Below are 19,032 nucleotides of genomic sequence, written 5' to 3'. Positions count from 1 at the left end.
TTTGATTTACAAAAATTTGTTGGGAATTTTTGCATCAGTGCTCATGAGGGATATTGGTTTATAGTTTTTCATTCCTATAATATCTTTGTAATTTTGGTATTAGAGTAATGAGAAGTTCTTCCTCCTTTGTGATTTTCTAGAATTAATAATTTCCTAGAATTGATATTATTTCTTCCTTAAATGTTTAGCAAAGTTCATCAGTAAAGCCATCTGGGCTTGGAGGCTTCTAAATCCAGTTTCAATACTGTGTAATAACCTACATGGGAGAAGAATCTGAAAGGAACGAATATATGTACATGTATAACTGATTAACTTTGCTGTACACCTGGAACTAACACAACTTTGTATGTCAACTCTATTTCAATAAAATTTATTTAAGAAAAAAAAATACCAAACACACATATAAAAATTGGTCTAGGTCTCTTCAGCTTATATAGTTCTTTTTCTTTTTCTTTTTCTTTTCTTGGGGGTTGGGGACCATGCCATGGCATGGGGAAGTTCCCAGGTCAGAACCAAAACTTCACCACAGCAGTGGCCCACGCCACTGCAGTGACAATGCCGGCTCCTTAACCCACTGCATCACAGGGGAACTCCACTCCAAGTTCTCTGTTTCTTCTTAAGTAAACTTCCTGTAGTTTGTGTCTTTCAAGGAATTTGTTTATTTCATCTAAGTTACGGAAATTATTAGAGTAAAATTGATTGTAACATTCTTTTACTACATGTATCCTTTACTTTTAATATCTGTATAATCTATGGTGAAGTCATCCCTTATTTTTTTTTTCTTTTCAGGGCCACACCTGCAGCATATGGAAGTTCCTAGGCTAGGGGTCGAATCAGAGCTACAGTTGCCGGCCAACACCACAGCTCACGGCAACACCAGATCCTTAATGCAATGAACAGGGCCAGGGATTGAACCCACATCCTCATGGATACTAGTCAGGTTCGTTTCCATTGAGCCACAATGGGAACTCCCCTAACTGGGTTCTTAACCCGCTAAGCCACAATGGGAATTCCTGAAGTCATCACTTTTATTCTCTCTCTTTCTCTCTCTCTCTCTCTCTTTTTTTTTTTCTTTCTTTTTTTGGCTGAGACCACAGCATGCAAATGTTCTTGGGCCAAGGATTGAACCTGAGCCACAGCGGTAACCCAAGCCACAGCAGTGACAACACCCAGACCTTAACCACTAAGCCACCAGGGAACTCCTCATACTTGTCTTTTTGAAGAAAAGTAAGAATGTCTGCATGGCTGAGGAGAGAGGAAGTTAGGGGTCGGAACATGTAAAGTCTAATAGGCCGCTGTAGAAACTTCACATTTAAATCTGAGTTGGGAGGGAGAATCCTGGATGGCCTCCCAGGATCCCCCTCTCACTGTGTACCCGCTCTGTGCACTCCCAGGACTGTGACCATGACAGCTTTCACCCCTGTGATTAGGTTATGCTATATGGCACAGTTGACTCGAGAAATGAGAGATGGCCCCAACGGGCCTGACCTCGTCACATGAACCTTTTAAAAGCAGAGTTTTCTCAACAAAGAAAAACAAACAACCCAGTTCAAAAATGGGCAAAAGGCTTGAAGAGACCTTTCTCCAAAAATATACAAACGGCCCATAAGCATAAGAAAAGATGTCCAACATCAGTAATGCTTAAGGAAACATAAATCAGAACTACAGCGAGATACCACGATACGACCATGAAGATAATTACTACAAAAAGAGACAGGGAGGGAGGGAACAGAATAAGTGTCAGCAAAGATATAGAGGAACTAGAACCCTTGTGCACTGTGGGTGGGAATGTAAAATGATCCAGCCACTGTGGAACGCAGTATGAAGAGTCCTCAAAAAATTAAAAAGAGAATTATTATATGATCCAGCAATTCTACGTCTGGGCATACACCCAAAAGAACTGAAAGCAGGGTCTCAAAGAGATCCTTGTACATCTATGCTCATAACAGCATTATCCACAACAGCTAAGACATGGAAGCAACCCAAGTGTCCTTTGATAGAAAAATGACTAAGCAAAATACGGTGCATACCTACAATGCACGATCATCGGGCACATCAACATTCTTTAATATGCTGCAGTATGGATTCCCCTTGAGGATGCTATGCTAAGTGAAATAAGCCAGTCACAAAAAGACGGTATGGTTATGGTATGATTCCACTTATATGACGTACTTAGAGTAGTCAAAATCATCAGGACAAAAAGTAGAATGGGGGAGTTCCCGTCGTGGCGGATCGGACTAGGAACCATGAGGTTGCGAGTTCGATCCCTGGCCTTGCTCAGTGGGTTAAGGATTTGGCGTTGCCGTGAGCTGTGGTGTAGGCCGGCAGCTACAGCTCCGATTTGACCCCTAGCCTGGGAACCTCCATATGCCACGCGAGTGGCCCAAAAAAGGCAAAAAGACAAAAAAAAAAAAAAAGTAGAATGGTGGTGGCTGGGGACCAAGAGGAGGGAAAGATGGAAAATTATTGTTTAATGGGTATATACTTTCAGTTTGGTCAGATGAAAGAGTTCTGGAAATGATGATGTTTGCACAACATTACGAATGTATTTCACACAGCCAAGATATACACTTAAATGGTTATGGTGGAAATTTTTATGTTACGTTTATTTTACCACCATAAAAAAATTAGAAAAAAAAACAAGCAGAGTTTTCTTTGGCTGGTCAAAGAAGAGAAAGTCAGGCATTGAGGTCCTGACATCCCATTGCTGGCTTCCATATGGAGGTGGCCGTGCGGCAAGGAATGCAGGCAGCTTTAGGAGCAGCAAGCAGCCCTGGCTGACAGCCAGCAAAGAAATGGAAACGCAATGCTACCTACAGTCGCAAAGAACCAAATTCTGCCAACAATAAGAATGATCTTGGAAGTGGATTTTTTCCCCAAGAGTCTCCAGATAAAAACTCAATCCAGAGTTCCCATCGCAGCTCAGCAGTAACGACCCTGACTAGTATCCATGAAGACACGGGTTCGATCTCTGGCCTTAACTCAGTGGGTTAAGGATCCGGCATTGCCATGAGCTGTGGTGTAGGTGGCAGATGCAGCTCGGATCTGGCATTGCTGTGGCTGTGGTGTAGGCCGGTGGCTACAGCTCCAATTCAACCCCTAGCCTGGGAACTTCCATATGCCAGAAGAGTGGCTCTAAAAAGCCAAAAAGAAAAAGAAAAAGAAAACACCCACAAAACTTAATCCAGCCAACACCTTGATTTAAACCTTGTGATACTCTAAGCAGAAAACCCAGCCAACCATGCCAAGCCTTCTGATTTACAGAACTGTGAGCAAATAAAGGGCTGCTGCTCAGTGGTGTTAACTAGTGTTCATTTAATATAGAGCAGTACGATGGGAAGACATAGTTACATATGACCTTTTTCGTGAGTTTTACTTTAATGTCACCCCAGTTAGACAGTAAGCTTCCTGAAGACCTAAACCCAACAGTCTACATGTCCCTCCACAAGACTAGGCCAGGTGTCACGTGGACACCCAGGAACTATTCCACAAATGGGTAAAATGTTTTGATCAAAGGCAAGCTATCTTCAACTGACCACTTTGCAGGACTACTGATATGACTCACACTCTTCTACTACTGATCAGCCTCTTCTACTGACCACTTTAAAGGACTACTCACTCATATGACTCACACTCAGTGCCTGCACCCCAATCCTCCCCATAGTCAGAGTCCTGGAGGTTCGTTTTCAAACACGAAAAGTCTCAGAGTTCCCGTCGTGGCGCAGTGGTTAACAAATCCGACTAGGAACCATGAGGTTGCGGGTTCGGTCCCTGCCCTTGCTCAGTGGGTTAAGGATCTGGCGTTGCCGTGAGCTGTGGTGTAGGTTGCAGACCCGGCTCAGATCCCACATTGCTCTGGCTCTGGCGTAGGCCGGTGGCTGCAGCTCCGATTCAACCCCTGGCCTGGGAACCTCCATCTGCCGCGGGAATGGCCCAAGAAATAGCAAAAACACACCAAAAAAAAAAAAAAAAAAAAGGGAAAACGAAAAGTCTCAGCCTTCATGTTCCCATCACTGTCAGCCCAACTGAGGCCTTTTCAGATCCCACCTGCATGAGGGCAAGGGTTCCCAAAGAGCCTCACATCCCCTCTTCCTATCTCAGGTCGTCCTTGGTCACCTCCACCTGGCTAATCCCCCTAAGATAACACTGGGCACATGTAAGCCCTTTCTCTAAGACCTCCATCAGGCTCCTCATCAGCCACTCAGGTGGCTGAGCATCTTGAGGGCAAGGGCCGTGTGTCGAGCATCTTGGTAGCATCATTGGTGTTTCATGTCTGTATAAGTTGTTTTTTGTTTTTTGGTTGTTTTTTCTTTTTTTCAGGTTGCAAGTGGCATATGGAAGTTCCCAAGCTAGGAGTTGAATCAGAGCTGTAGCTGCCAGCCTACACCTCAGCCACAGCAATGCCAGATCCAAGCCGCGTCTGCAACCTACACTGCAGCGCATAGCAACACCAGATCCTTAACCCACTGAGTGAGGCTAGGGATTGAACCCATGTCCTCATGGATACTAGCCAGATTCGTTAACTGCTGAGCCACAACGGGAACTCACTGTATAGGACTCTTGATGATAATGGTCATGACCATGAGAATTTGGAGGCTTCCTTTTCTTCTAGGTCAGAGAAAACCAGCCTGGGCTGTCATTCTCCCACGCTCTAAAGACTTAATCAGAAGCAGGGGAAAGCTGTGAAGCTTGTCTACTCTTTTCTATAAACCTACTACCCCCAACCCCTCCTCGCCCCTGGGAATCCCACCCGGCTTACTCCTTTATCTAGGTCAGCTGTCAGATCTTTTGTTCACAATAAAGGGGTTCCTTTCCCAAGGGCATATGTGCTTTAACAAGGAGATACCCTTAAAGGAAGCAAGTGTTAATGGTGGGGTTTCAAGTATCAGCTGGTGGGTGGAGTGAGATGTTTGGACTGGGATATAGAGCTTTGCTCCTGCATCCAAAAACACACGCCCGCTGGTGCAGCAGGACTGATGTTAATAAAAGAATAGCAGTGAACAGGCATACCCCCCTCCCTCCCACAGTTGGGAACAGAACAGGAATCCAGGAAATGGGCAGGATCCTGACTAGGCTGCTGGAAGGAAGAAGCTGAAGAGGAAATTTGTGAGATGTCTCTTAATGTCCTGGAGATCTTAACAGAATAAAAGCAGAACTTCTCCCACCCTCTCCACCTGACACCCTTCTCCTGCACCCCCAAAGGTCAAGTTGAGTTGGGGAGTGGACGCTTAGTCAAGAAGTGCAGGAAAGGCTACTACCACCTTGGTCATTTTCATACCCCCAACCTCATTACCACATCCAAAGAGAGGGGACCCCCTTTCCGCAAGTCTAACCCACCCCAGGAGTGAAGGATGGAGAAGGCGTCTTTGAGAACCATCGGACTCTCCCTACTCCGCCTGACCTGTACCCGCTACTGCAACTCAGGGAAAAGGACCCCTTTGCAACCCTCGCCTCCCCATAGTTGTAGCGCAGTTTTCTAGGCCCAGAGAGGGGAGGCTGCGCTGGGCGTGCGCGCATGTGCAAGGGGCCACGCGGGCTGCAGAGTGTAATGGCAAAGGAGGAAGGGAGGAAGATGTGCACAGCTTGGGGCGGGGATGGGGGGGGGCTGGCCCTCTGGCATCCTGGAGGAGTCTTCCTCCTTAATTGCTCGAGCTCTACAGCTGTCACAGCTAACGAGAAATTAAAAAGCACCCTGACCCCTGCCCCCGCTCCCGCCATCCTCACAAGTGCTTTCTCAGCACGTTGCTCTCGGAGAAGCACCAAGCGGAGGATGCTGCGAAGACCCAGGACGCTTTGGGCCAACGGATCTCCACTCCCTCAGCGGGAGGCAGGGGGCCACAGTGGGGAAGGGAGCGGGAGTGGGTCCCCCGCTTCTCCGCTCAGGCGCTGGCTTTCTGGACGGCCCTGATTATTTAATATCTCCTGCTTCGTAATCCCCACAGCTCGTCTGCGACTTGTCAGACCTCAGGCCCAGATTTGGAGTTTAGGAAACACACACACGGTCCCTGGAACTACGTACGGAATGAAGATCTCTAGACCCAGCTGCCCAGGGCACAGTGAGCAGTTATGTAAAATGGAAACAAAGGAAGGATGCGTCAGAAACCACAGCAAGAAGGCTCTCAGCACAAGGAAGAACTTCCCAGCTCTCTCGTGGCACCCAAAGACCCAGTCTCCTCGCTAAGGATAAGCAGCCTCTGCTTTGCTTGGGAGTCTGCATGATCTGGCCAGGTGCCTGCCTCCTCTCCCCATCCCCACCCAGAACTCAAGGCCAGACACTCACTTCCCTGCTCTCAGAATGGATTTCCAGCACCTACAGATTTGAGACCCTCAGGGTAGTTCCTCCGTGCCCCCTCCTCCTCCCAAGAACCACTGAATTTTCACAAGCAAGATGCTGTGTTGTAACGTCTTCCCTTCCCATTTTTCACCTCTACGCCACCCCGCCCCCACAGTTCTGCACAGGTCAGTTAAATAGCCGCATGGTATACTCGGATGACAGACAACCTCCCCCAATGGATCCTAATGCTTTCACTTTAAATAATAACACTGCAATGAACATCTCCGCTCACTTAGTGAATATGATTCCCGACTACATTTGCTATTGTTCTTTCAAACTTGTGTAGATACTATTGGAGATGAATGATCCTTGATTTCATTTCAAATTGTTCCTAACTTCATCATAGATTGTTGTTTTCACGGATTTTCTCAAATGATGGATACCCACCATACAGCAACTGCCCTTTGGAGTGTGAGGATGTCTTGAAGTTTTTAGTGTTCAAGTCAGGTTTTCCAGCTCAAGATGGTTGGTGTTCTGCGCACAAAGTCAACCAACAGGGAGTTCCCTTTGTGCCTCAGTGGTTGACCAACCCATCTAGGATCCATGAGGATGCAGGTTCCATCCCTGGCCTCGCTCAGTGGGTTAAGGATCTGGCATTGCCGTGAGCTATGGTGTAGGTCGCAGACGTGGCTCAGATCCCTCGTTGCTGTGGCTGTGGCATAGGCCAGCAGCTGCAGCTCCGAGTCATCCCCTGGCCTGGGAACCTCCATATGCCACAGGTGCAGCCCTAAAAAGAAAAGAAAAAAAAAAAAAAAGTCAACAAACAGTTGCTGCACACACGCCATCCCCATCACGTTCGTATTCCGTTCTGGCAAACCTTACATAAGTCGGTTTTTACATAAGTCAGAATCCTTTCAGATCAGGAGATAAACGAAGCAGGTATCTGCTTGGCACCAATGTAAACACGGGGGGGGGGGGTGGAGGGAAGCTGAAAACCTGCCTAGTGAGGGTGTCACACAGCTCTCTTTGCCCGTGAACAAGGGTTACTTCAGAGCGAAGGAGCAGAGAGCGTGACACGCATTTCCACTCTGTCAGCCAGCACTCTCTCTTGCCAAGGCTGCTGGAAAAGCTTGACTCAGGCTGAGTTTACATAAGTCAGCCTTACGTAAGTGTATACCTATAAAGACGCTGGAAGGTACAAAGAGAAATGTAAATAGCTGGGATTATGGGTGTGAGTTTAGTTTGGGGGGACCGCATATTATGAGACCACTTTAAAAATAATGTAAGCGTGTTCAAGTTCAAGCTTGGGCAGAATGCCTACTATGCGCCCAGCCCTGCGGAGGGGTTGTCAGATAATTAAGAGAAGTGACGAGATGGTCCCTGCCTTAAGGAAGCCTATAATCAAGTTATGGAAAGCTCTAGAATCCGCTAAAGCAGGCCTCCATCTCCCTCCCACTTGGCTGGCCCTGGGACTCTGGCCACCGTCTGCTCACAGTTAATACCCCTCCCCTCCCCTCCCCCCCTTCCTCCCTAGCCCAGCCCTCCCCTCATCCTGTCCCCCAGCCTGTCCCCGCAAAGGAGTAAACGTCTCCTTGTATGGGACAGTCCTTGGTGGGTCACTGACATTCACAGTTATGACAGTGTCAAAAGGCACCCCTCCCCCCCTTCACCCCCCTCCCTCAGCTGCCTTTCTTGCCTCCCCATTATCTTTGGGGTGGGAGGGGGAGACTCCAGGGTTCCTGCCTTCTCTCTGTCCCCAAACACAACCCAGGGGGACGCAGAATGGGGATGACGGAGGGAGCGGCAGACAGGCCTCCACCATCTGCGTGTTCTCAGCAATCAAATCCGTCCTCCCCGAACGCCTATCCCGGGATGGGGGGGCGCGGTGCTGAGTCAGGATATTCCTCACATTCCCTCCCTTCTCCTGCGGCCCAAATGCCGCAAACCCTGCCTCTGCGTGACCGGCCTCAGCTGAGTGGCTGCTCCTGGACCCTGACCCCAGCCCAGGACCAGCCCTCCTCCCTCACATGCGGCCGAAGGGGAGGCCGTGGGAAGGAGGCCCTGCTGCCTTCTCTCCTTGGGGGCCCTCGGAGGATGGGAGCCACCCTGCCTCCCAATGCCCCCGCTTCCCTCCCTCACCCCTGGCTCCATCTCCCCCACCCAGCCCCACTCACAGAATCCGCTGCCACGGATCTGGAAAGGACACGAAGATGGTGGAAAACGAGGAGCAAGACGAGTGCCCCCGCAAGGCATACAGCCAGCAGGGGTGACCGCCCAGGAGCTCGGTCCCCTCTTGTGTGCAATGTCGGGAGGGCCTCCTGCATGCAGAGGCAAGGTTAGAGGGAAGCTTCCAACACCAGGAGGCCCCCCCCCAGCCTGAAGAGAGGCCCTGCCTTGTCCTCAGGGAGCCCCGAGTCTGATGAGGGAGACGCCCTCAAAAACTGTGAGCAAGGGAGGAAGGAGGCTGTGCTCTCGCCAACATGTACTCACTAAAGGCTCAGAAGTTCAAGGGCAAAGCTACAGGAGTGAGCCTGGAAGGGGTAAAAAGCAGGGGAACGCTCAGCAGGTCAAACTGGTCTAGACAGGAAAGGAAGGCTTCCTGGAGGAGGAGACTTTGGGGGACAGAAAACATTTCTGGAGGCTCAGAAGTGACCAGGAAGGATCTAGGCGAGTGGGAGAGCCCAAGACAGAGAAAAGGCCTCCTGTGCAGGTACTGGACAGGGAGCAGGACCCCAGCCTCCACTCCAAGTGGCAGTGGCCAAGGCCCTGTCCCTCTCAGGCCACAGATGCCTCCTCAGGACAGTGTGGGGCTCAGCCACAGGCCTCCTAGGGCACCTCCAGCAGGATGCGTGCCAGGCAGCCCCCTGCTCGGCTCAGTGTTTTGCTGTCCAGCAAAGGACCTGCGTTTTCACTTTCATTGGCCCCACAGATTCTACTTCCGGTCTTGCCCCCAGCCCGGAAGTTGTGTTTTCCTCTCTGTGGTCTCCTCCTCTGGAGAAGCCCTCCTGCGGAGGAAAGCAGGAGGGTGGCCTGAGGGGCTTGGCTCCCGCTCCCCAGACTCCCCCGACTTCCCTGGCTCCTAAGGCTTGCGTTCAGGGAGGAGGTGGGTGCTCCCGAGGCTGTGGCCTGAGTCCTGGCTCCTGGCACATGCAGGTCCCTGGCCTGACCCTTGGCAGCCGGCAGCAGCCCACTCAGCCCACAAATGGCCTCATCCCTCTGAGGGCCCAGCAGGATCATTTCACAATGCGTGTGCTCGATGGAGCCTGTTCTTGGAAAGCTGGGGACGGGACAGCTCAGTCCTGGGTGTGGGAAAGGCCTTGGCCCCTGGGGTCTGCCCTTGAATGGTAAACAGCCGAGGGCCCCCCCAGGGGAGGAGAGGGGGTGGGGGCAGGGTTTAGCCGGTGATCTGTGGCTGGGGAGAGACAAGGGTCCCCCCCAAGTGCCTACCACACAGCCTGCCCTGCTCAGGAGGAACACCCCAATCAGATGGAGGAGGCTGGGATTTGAGGATGGGAGGCCTGAGGAATGTGGCCAGGCAGGGGAGGACGTCATAGCCCAGTGGGCTGAGAGGGCTCAGGGCAGGGCCTGTCACTGTGCCCGGTTCCCATGAACATGCTGTATAGATTTGGGAGGGGAGAACTCGGAATTAGAGCAGGGGTGTTAGGAACCCTGTCCTCACTCCGCTGGCATCCGGCCCCCTGAGCTAGGACGCAAAAGCCAGAGAGAAGCCCGGGCCACAGGAGGCTGAGCAGGGGGCAGGCGTTCTCAGAGAAGACTTTCTAGAGAAAGGATTTGAAACAAACCTCCTTGTGTGGCTTTGCGCAGAACAGAACTGAGGGTGTCCTGGCAGAGCGAACAGCCTCTACAAAGGCCTAGAAGTGCCTGGGAAATGAAGATTCCACCCCCCACCACACTCCCCCCCCCGCCCCCGCCCCAACCAAAACCCCTTTGGGTGAGGCGGGGAGGAGCTGGGCTGATCCATGGAAAAAAGCCCCTGATGGTGGGTCAGGGTCAATCCGCCTTTGATGTGCCAGTTCGAATAACTGAGGCCTGGATGCTTCTAATAGACAGGGGCCAGGCCGGCCACTTGGGGGCTGCTGGAGGAGGGGATTTAGCCCCGAGACTGTCACAGCGCAGGTGCTCAATAAATATCTTAATGAATGGATTGATTGCATGATTGATTGACTGATTGATTGATAAGGGTAATGAGTCAGGGGTGGTGCTTTTCAGAGCAATTGGCAAGGGCAGCCTCTGGGCTCAGCCCCCTTCTGATGCCTCCATGGGGATTACAAGACACTGGAGATTTCTCTCAGAGAGTAGAGACCCCTCCCAGCTGCCTCCTCAGCTCTGCTGGCCCCTCTGCCTCGAGCCACTTTTGTCCTCGGAGACCTTAGCCTCTAGGAGAATACAAAATGAGCAAAAAAGGACTTTCCCCTGCATATAAAATTCATGTACCTATAATGGCAAGCATAATAACAACATTCAGTGATCATTTACTGTGTGTCATGCACTGTCCCAATGGCTTGATCCATCTAATCTCCTTAACCTCAGAACAACCTTTTTTTTTTTTCCCCAGGGCCACACCTGGAAGTTCCCAGGCTAGGGGTTGAAACGGAGCTGCACCTGCTGGCCTACACCACAGCCACAGCAATGCCAGATCCAAGCTACATCTTTGACCCACACCACAGCTCATAGCAACGCCAGATCCTTAACCCACTGAGCAATGCCAGGGACGGAACCCTCATCCTCATGGATCCTAGTCGGGTTCGTTAACTGCTGAGCCACAAAGGGAATGCCTAGAACAACCTTTCTAAGTAACACTGTGAAATGCAGAAAAATAAATGTATGTCCCAGAGAAATGTTTTTTATTTTGGTGCCCTGACACACATTTTTGACATTTTAACATCTCTGAAATCAGGATGCACCTTGCAATCAACAACAAGAAGGCACTGTGTCATAGTTTAATTAGCAGCGTTCTTTCTCCTCGATGGTCTGTAATTTGTCTTGCTCTTGACGAAATACAGTTGATTACATCTCTGGTCTGCATAACTGACCACCTGCCCCTTTCAGTCAACAGTGGGTGAAAAGCAGGGCATGTCTCTGTTTCCAAGTCTGTTTTCTGGGGGTGGAGCTTGTGTCTTGACCCAACAGCCCAGGAGCTGCCTAAGAACATGCTCTATTCTTTCCCCGGAGCTCCCCTCAGCCTCTAGCCCAGCACCCCCAGCTGGGGAAGCCCACACGATGGAAGGGAGGGCGGGGGGGCATGGAGAAGCTTGGACCTTCCAACCCAGCAGCACAGAAAGGAGAGCCCAGGAAAGCTGATCTCAGTGGCCCCTGGGAAGAATGGAGGCAAAAGGGCAGGACGGGATTGCCCCACAGTTCTCCAGGAAGCTCTGGGCTCGTGGAAACGACGCAGGCCGGCACTAGGCCATCCAGACCAGGAGCCAACTGCAAACGCTGGCCTTGGCCTCCTCCATCACTTGCTGCACTTGCTACGCTAACCTGCCAAAGTGCCTTCCCCTCGGCCTTTCCCTCTGTCCTCAAGCCGCCCAGGGGTAGGGGAGGCAAGAGCAAGTGAGGGAGGGATCTGTCCTATTGGAGAGCCATGGAAACCGCCGCCCGAGGGCTCCCAGCCTGGCTCTGCCCCAGCAGAGGTGCTGAGCTGGGTGCCCGTGCCCACCCTCTGGGCTCCCCTCAGTGGGGGATCTCCGGGAGGCAAGGGGCAAGGAGAAGCGAGAAGTGCCTCTTGCCAGGGACTCTCCCACATGGTCCCAACATCGACACCACCTCCTCCTCATTCCCTCTTTTCCCAGGACTCCTCCCCTTCTCCCTCCTCCGCTTCCCAGAAGCTCCATCCTGGGATGCCGGTGGTGGGGGGACCCCAGATGCCCACTGACCACTCAGGCAGGTGCCCAAGCCCAGCCTGGCTGGTGGGGGAGGGGGAAAGGGACAGAGAAAGCATATCTTGTCCCCTCCCCTCCAGACCTGGGGGAGGAGGCCTCTGATTCTGTGCTGGGGGCTGGAGGATTAGGATCTTTAATAAGGACCAGGGACTTAGGGGGTTAGGGAAGGGGGCTTTCATCCTGGCCTGGGTGGGGGAGGGAGACTTCCCAAGCCCTCTCTTTCAGCACCTCCTCCTCTCTCCCCTGCCTTTGGAGGCCAAATAACAGGGTCCCTCCTTTCCATGGCCCACCAGGACTCTGAAGCCAGGCCTGACAGAACCACATATGCTCAGAATTCCCACTTATGGAGTTCCCGCTGTGGCACAATGGGATCGCCAGTGTCTTGGAAGCGCTGGGACGTGGGTTTGATCCCTGGCCACACACAGTAGGCTGAGGATCCATGCTGCTGCAGCTGCGGCTTGGGTTATAACTGGGGCTCGGATCAGATCCCTGGCTCAGGAACTCCTTATGCCTTGGGGTGTCCAAAAATGAAAAAAAAAAAAGAAGAAGAAGAAGAAGAATCCCCACTTATAGGACAAAGCCCAAGCCTCCTGCCTGTCTTCTATCACCCACCCTTGCGGGTGGTTTCCAGAAGCTCCTTCCCTTCTGTCTGTGCCTCCTGGCTGTGGCCATGGACCCCGTAAATGACCTCTGGCAAAGGGGTGGGAACATGAAGTGTGCAGACACAGGGACCCACCTGTGACTACTTCCGGGGGTGACACTGAGCTGAGCCCCACTTGCAAGTGGCAGTGGTCTAAGGGGAACAAGTGGGGGGTTAGGGCAGGACCAAGTACTCAGGTCCCCAAACTGAAGCTGGAATTGGAGAGCTGGGGCTGGGATCCTTGGGACCTGAGTGCATAAGGACCCCATTTCTCAGGGGAAATTGACCCCCGGGGATGGAGAGGGCAAGGCCCTCTCACAGGGGCTGGACCCCAGGCCGAGAATCTCAAAGCCTCTTGAGGCTGGGAGGTCACTGCTCCTCTTACAGCTTGGGAGCCTCCAAGTCCCAGGGCAAAGGGCGAGTCCAAGGTCCCACAGGAAGTTAGGAGTAGGCCAGGAATCAACCAAGAGCTCCCCACTCCCAGCCTAGCGCAAGCAGCCTATGCTAATGCTGAGACCCAGGGAGGTCTGAACACACCCATTCCTTTTGAAGAAGCCGAGGCTCAGAGAAGCCAGGTAACTTGCTGGAAGTCACACCCAGAGTCTGACCCTAGAGCCGGTAAAAGTCTGGTTCACAGTGATCTCTCCAGGTCGCTTCTTGAGCATGAGGCCTGAATCCTGAAGCTGAAGCTGCGTGTCTCTGGGGAGGCCGGGTGGAGGGTGGGGGTGGGGGTCTCCACTTGGCTGGGGCATAGAGCTGATCCCTACCCTGCTAGGACCATCCCAATCCCCACATGAAGGACCCAGGCACCCCCATGCCCAGCCTGCTCACTGTTCCTTTAGTGGCAGCTCAGCCCTGCCCTCCCATCCCACTGTGGGAGAGCTGCCCCTCAGTGGTCAGTGGAGCCTGGGCTCTGCTGGGCCCCCACCCCTCCACCTCATTCCAGCCCATCCCCCAGTGATGCCAGGAGACCTTGGGTCAAGAAGAATGGGACTCTGCAGACTCTGCAGACACGAACGCTAACCTAGGCATGGCGCCAGGTGCTACACTGGACATATCTTTTCACCAGCCTGTCTCCAGCCCCGAGCATTGTGCCTGGCTTTTGAAAACACTCAGTAACTCTTGTGTGAATGACTGAGAAACACAGAGATCAATGAAGCGTGGACCTGCCCTCTAAGAGGTGACAACCTGAGGGAGGAGTCAGTTATGTAGACTGCTCCTTATAACACAGGGCAAACAAACTACAGCAGGAACTCAATGGAGGGAAAGGTGAACTCCAACTGCAGGAGGGGGGAAGGCTTCATGGAGGAGGCAGCCTTTAAACTATATAATAATAACAATAATAGTAATGAGGAGGAGGAGGACTTATATTTATTGTATTTGTCTGGCACATTTCTCAGTGCTTTTTTTTTTTTTTCTTTCATCTTAGGGCCACACTCGCAGCATATGGAAGTTCCCTGGCTAGGGGTTGAATCCGAGCTGCAGCTGACGGCCTCCTCCACAGCCACAGCGATGCCAGATCTGAGCCACGTCTGCGACCCACACCACAGCTCATGGCAACACCAGATCCTTAGCCCACTGAGGGAAGCCAGGGATTGAACCCTCCTCCTCATGGATACTAGTTGGGTTCTTAACCTCTGAGCCACCACAGGCACTCCTCTCAGTGCTTTTTGTATTAATGTATTAATTAAAACAAAAATGCGTTAATGTATTTCTTCTCCATACTACCTCCAGATGTAGATGCTATTAATATGCCACCCATTCTACAGATGATGAAATAGAGGCTCAGACAAAGTAACTTGCCCTAAGTTGCCCAGCCATAATAAATGAGCAAAGCCATGATTTGAGCCCAATTCTGACTCAAAGGGATGTGTGGGTTTTTACGTTCATCCATTTGACATTCTTTCCACAATTATTTATTGAACGACTGCTCTGTACCAGGCAGTCAGACGTTAACTGACCACAGGACTGACCCCTACAGGTGATTCAGCAGGACTATAAATAAACTTAACATAAAACAGGAAGTGATTTGGGTCCTAAAATATGTAGACAGAGGATGGAGAAAGTGCAAGGCAAGGGTGACCGAGGCCTCATGGGAGAGGTGGCCTGTGAGCTGAACTTTGAAAGATGGATAGAATTTGGACACCCAGAGATGGCAGAGGGTTATTCTAGGTCAGGGAACAGCTTAAGCAAAGGCACAGAGGCAGGAATTGGAGGAGCCTTTACAAGAAACGGCTAAAGGTGCAATTTGACAGATAGGGAGGTTGCAAACCAGCACCCATGGGCCACATCCGGCCCTCAGACGTGTTCTGTCTGGCCCACCCGCACTGGCCTGCACGGCGTCCTTGAAAAAGGCACAGTCCATCACCAGAGCCAGAAGGTAAACAATGAAGTTGGGGGTGGAGGAAGGCGGGCTTTGTAGTCTTAAATTCCAGAAATGCAACAACCATTGAGAAGCTAAGGAGCACACCTCCCCCCCTCCCCAGTCCAGTCTGCTTCCCATGTCCCCAGTTACCTGTCTGGCCCCTGTAGGCATTTGAGTTTGAGGACCTGGATGAGAGCCCAGAGCACCAAAAGGAGCAGCAATGGATAACCACGGGAAGGTACCTTGAGGTCTGGACACAAAGGGCTTTGAACGTCAGGCCAAAGACTAGGCTTGAGTATGATTCAGTCACTGTCCGAATTGCACTTTTTTTTTCTTTTTAGGGCCACACCTGCGGCATATGGAAGTTTCCAGCCTAGGGGTCATATCAGAACCTCAGCTGCCGGCCTACACCACAGTCACGGCAACACAGGATCCTTAACCTATGGTCTCAAGCTTGCAGCCACCCCCAGATCCTTAAACCCCTGAGCAGGGCCAGGGATCGAACCTGCCTCCTCAGGGATACTAGTCGGGTTCGTGACCCCCTGGGCCACAACAGGAACTCCTGAATTGTACTTTTTATAGACATCTTTGTTTTATTAAAATGGACTTGGAATTTTCTTTTTTTCCTGGAACGAATCTATACACAAGGTTGAATAAAAGAAGCGGTTCACCGACTAAAGGAATAAAAGAACATGGGCTTTATGCTGGCAGTGGCTGTGTACTTGCAGCCCCTCCACCACCAGCAGTTGGGCGAGAAGAGCACGCACGTACGCATTCACACACACCGCAGGCTGGGGACCGTCTAAATTGGTGTCAACTGAACCCAGGAAGCCCCCAGGAGACATCTTCACACACACTGTCCCAGGCTCAGCCTCAGATTTCACAGTCCTGCTGCTCCCATGCCCAGCCCTGAAGTTTGGTCCCAGCTGTGCCCTCAGCAAGCTGCTCTCTTCTTTCTGCAGAAGGGAGTCCCAGAGGTGTCTCTTGACCCCAGAGGCTCCCCAACCCCCAATGCGGCGCGGGCTGGCCAGAGAGAGAATTCCGGACAGGATTTAGGACTGGAATTTCCCTCTGGGTGGGCGGGGCCGATCAGGTGAGCTGAGTTACAGGGCTAGGGGCTGAGTGGAAAAATTTGGTCCCGGCCCCTTCCCCCCAGTGACTCAGGCCCTGGGTGACGGTGAGTCTGGGGAGGGGACGAGACAGGAACCCACAGGAAAATTTTCCCTTGTCTCTGGCTCTCACCACTGCCCCGTTCCCCTCCCCCAGTCCACACACACCCTGCCTTGCCGCTCACCACAGCCACGACGGAACCAGCACATCCAGGGCCCTCCAGCCTGGCTGGGAGCAGGGGGACCAGCCCACCAGAACTTGGATGTAGCCCACTTCCGGGCAGCCCCCGGGGGAGACAGGTGTCCCCATGGTGGAGGTGGGGTAGGCTTGCAAGGTTTAGCAAAGAAAAATACAGGGCGATCGTTGTCCTGTGCGATAGCTGAGATATACTGAAAAATTACTCTTCTCTCTGTTTATGCAGAAGGGAGTCCCAGAGCTGGAGCACCCTGAAATTCCAATTGAACTGGAATCCTGAATTTTATCTGAGGGATTTCTGTGAAGGGCAGAGGTAAGGATAGGGAATACCCAAGGTACACCTGCCACTTCCAAGGTACCCTTCACCTTCTTGGCCTTGCCCTTGCTAGCCCCCCAGTCCCCTGCTAGACCTCGCTACAACCCCCTTTGGCCCCAGGGCCTGTCTCAGACCTTCTAGGTCCCCAGGACCCAGGCTTTTTCTCCCAGAGTCCTAGGACCTCAACCCCTATGCCCGGTCAGGGAGCCCACAAGGATGTAGGGGTGCTTTTCTGGGCATGACTCTGTCCTTAGCAATCAGCTGCAAGCTGGACAGATGATGGGAAGGAGGGGTTCAGCTCCAGGGGACCTCTTAGACACTCTGCCTTCCTCCCTCTTCTGAGTTTCTACCCGGATCTCCCCTTCACCCAGGGTCTGGGGTTTCTCTTTCCCTCTCTTTTTCTGGACCCCACTGCCCTCCCAAAACATGCCTGACCATGACCTTGTGATAGTCCCCACCACTGTAGTGTTCAAACTCAGGCCAGGGGCTTTGTTCAGGAAACAGAAAAGCAAACAGGGATTGGATGCCACCAGCATCCCTGCCGGCTCCGAATGAGCATCCCCTAGGCACAGCCACTGCGCTAGGTGCCCCCCCCCACCCCCAGGTTGGAGGCAGCCCAGGTCCTCGAGGTGCTTCCAGCCTGCTGGGAGACACAGCACATTCACCTGGCTGGGAGGAGGGGCAGAGAGAGAGGGGAGAAGGATAGAGGGCTCAGAGGCTGGAGTTCCCTGGTGGCTCCATGGATTAAGGATCTGGCATTGTCACTGCTTCGGCGAGGGTTCGATCCCTGGCGAGGGAACCTCCACATGTTGTAGGCGTGGCCAAAAAAAAAAAAGGATATGGGGACGATGGGAAGGCCTTGCAGGTTTTATGAGGCAAACACACCTGGGCAGCCACTGTGTCTAGGCTGTGTGGCTGTGGGACTCCTCCCCCGCTTCTTCCTCAGGTTTAAATTGGGCCTCTGTCTGCCCCAGCCTGTAGGCTGACTGGCTCTGACAGCAAGCTCCCTGAGGGCAGCAAGCGCTGCTGTGTCAGATGTTCTCTGGAGATGGAGGTATTTTGACTCAGGATTGGTCAATGATTTTTTTTTTTTTTTAGCAGCAGCTGCCTCAGGCCATGGGGTAAGGGATGGGTAGATGCTGAAGGACCATCTTGTCCCAGAGGCGCACCCACCGCTTCCTGGAGATTCCCACACCCACCTGCGCTACTGAGAAGGCAGGGCAGGGACCCATTGTCCAGATGGAGAGGCCAAGTCCCAGTGACTCACCTAAAGTCACGCAGCCGATGGGAGAAGGGTGGAGCCAGGAGAAGAGCCCAAGATCACGAAGCACACTCCAGGGCTCCCGCCACCCCTTCCCCCCACGACTTGGTGATACAGGCCAAAGGGGAAGACATTGGCTGTTATCACAGTGAGGTCCACTCTCTCCTTCCAGCGGAGCAATCAGAAGTCAGCCGGGGGAGAGATGAATTTTTTTGATCTTTGGGACCCCTGCACAATTCAGCCTAGGTCCTTACCGTCAGAGGGGCTAAGGTGGGGGAACACCACTATCTGGATCCCCAGAGGCCTGGCTCTGAGTTTGGCTCAGCCAGCGCTTCCCTACCCACCCCATTTGGGATCCTGGATCCTGCCCACCTCACTGTCTCCTGTCCATCCATACCCTCTCCATCCTTTTTGAACAATCGTATCCCACAAGATGTTGACATCAGGCCTCCATCAGACTCCAGTCTGGAGAGTCCAGTGAGCAGAGCCCTGAACTGTAAACCCAACAGAACCAATCTGGCCACTGCCCAAAGCAGACCCTCCCCATACAACAGCCTCCAGTGTCTTAGTCGGCAGAGGGGGTCAAGTTGTTGAAAACAGAGGCTGAATTGGCGTTCCCATCATAGCTCAGTGGTTAATGAATCCGACTAGGAACGAGGAGATCACAGGTTCAATCCCTGGCCTTGCTCAGTGGGTTAAGGATCCAGTGTTGCCGTGAGCTGTGGTGTGGGTTGCAGACGCAGCTTGGATCCAGCCTTGCTGTGGCTCTGGCGAAGGCCGGCAGCTACAGCTCTGATTCGACCCCTAGCCTGGGAATCTCCATATGCCATGGGAGCAGCCCAAGAAATGGCAAAAAGACAAAAAAAGGAAAAAACAGAGGCTGAATCTGCTGGAAGTGCCCCCTTCCCTCACCCCACTCCAGCCACCTCCCCCAGCAAACCTGGGCACATCAACAGGGAAACACGAGG

General features: G+C 52.4%; 2 long non-coding RNA genes across 5 annotated transcripts in view; both read right to left on the bottom strand.

The window, feature by feature from the left end:
* LOC146401553 (uncharacterized) overlaps window positions 1-19,032 on the bottom strand; it is an 838,561-nt gene that overhangs the window by 61,215 nt on the left and 758,314 nt on the right. The gene's annotated exons all lie outside the window — the stretch shown is intronic.
* LOC106504420 (uncharacterized) overlaps window positions 1-19,032 on the bottom strand; it is a 44,836-nt gene that overhangs the window by 17,895 nt on the left and 7,909 nt on the right. Inside the window, exons 1-2 of one of the 4 annotated variants that reach the window (XR_014809205.1) lie at window positions 8,449-8,600; window positions 6,722-7,061 (exon numbers count right to left, since the gene is read on the bottom strand). The exons of 1 other annotated variant lie outside the window; for it this stretch is intronic. This is a non-coding gene — a long non-coding RNA (uncharacterized LOC106504420). Of the gene's footprint in view, window positions 1-6,721; window positions 7,062-8,448; window positions 8,633-19,032 lie in introns of those variants that run through there. 2 more of the 4 variants (XR_001297869.3, XR_014809204.1) reach the window with 2 other exon arrangements.

This window comes from Sus scrofa, chromosome 7 (genome assembly GCF_054392235.1).
Source record: "Sus scrofa isolate SSC_HxYL_T2T_F1_AM1 chromosome 7, Sscrofa_HxYL_maternal_Yorkshire_Landrace_v2.0, whole genome shotgun sequence".
Taxonomy (NCBI): Eukaryota; Metazoa; Chordata; class Mammalia; order Artiodactyla; family Suidae; genus Sus; species Sus scrofa.
This window is presented reverse-complemented; position numbering and strand designations above follow the sequence as displayed.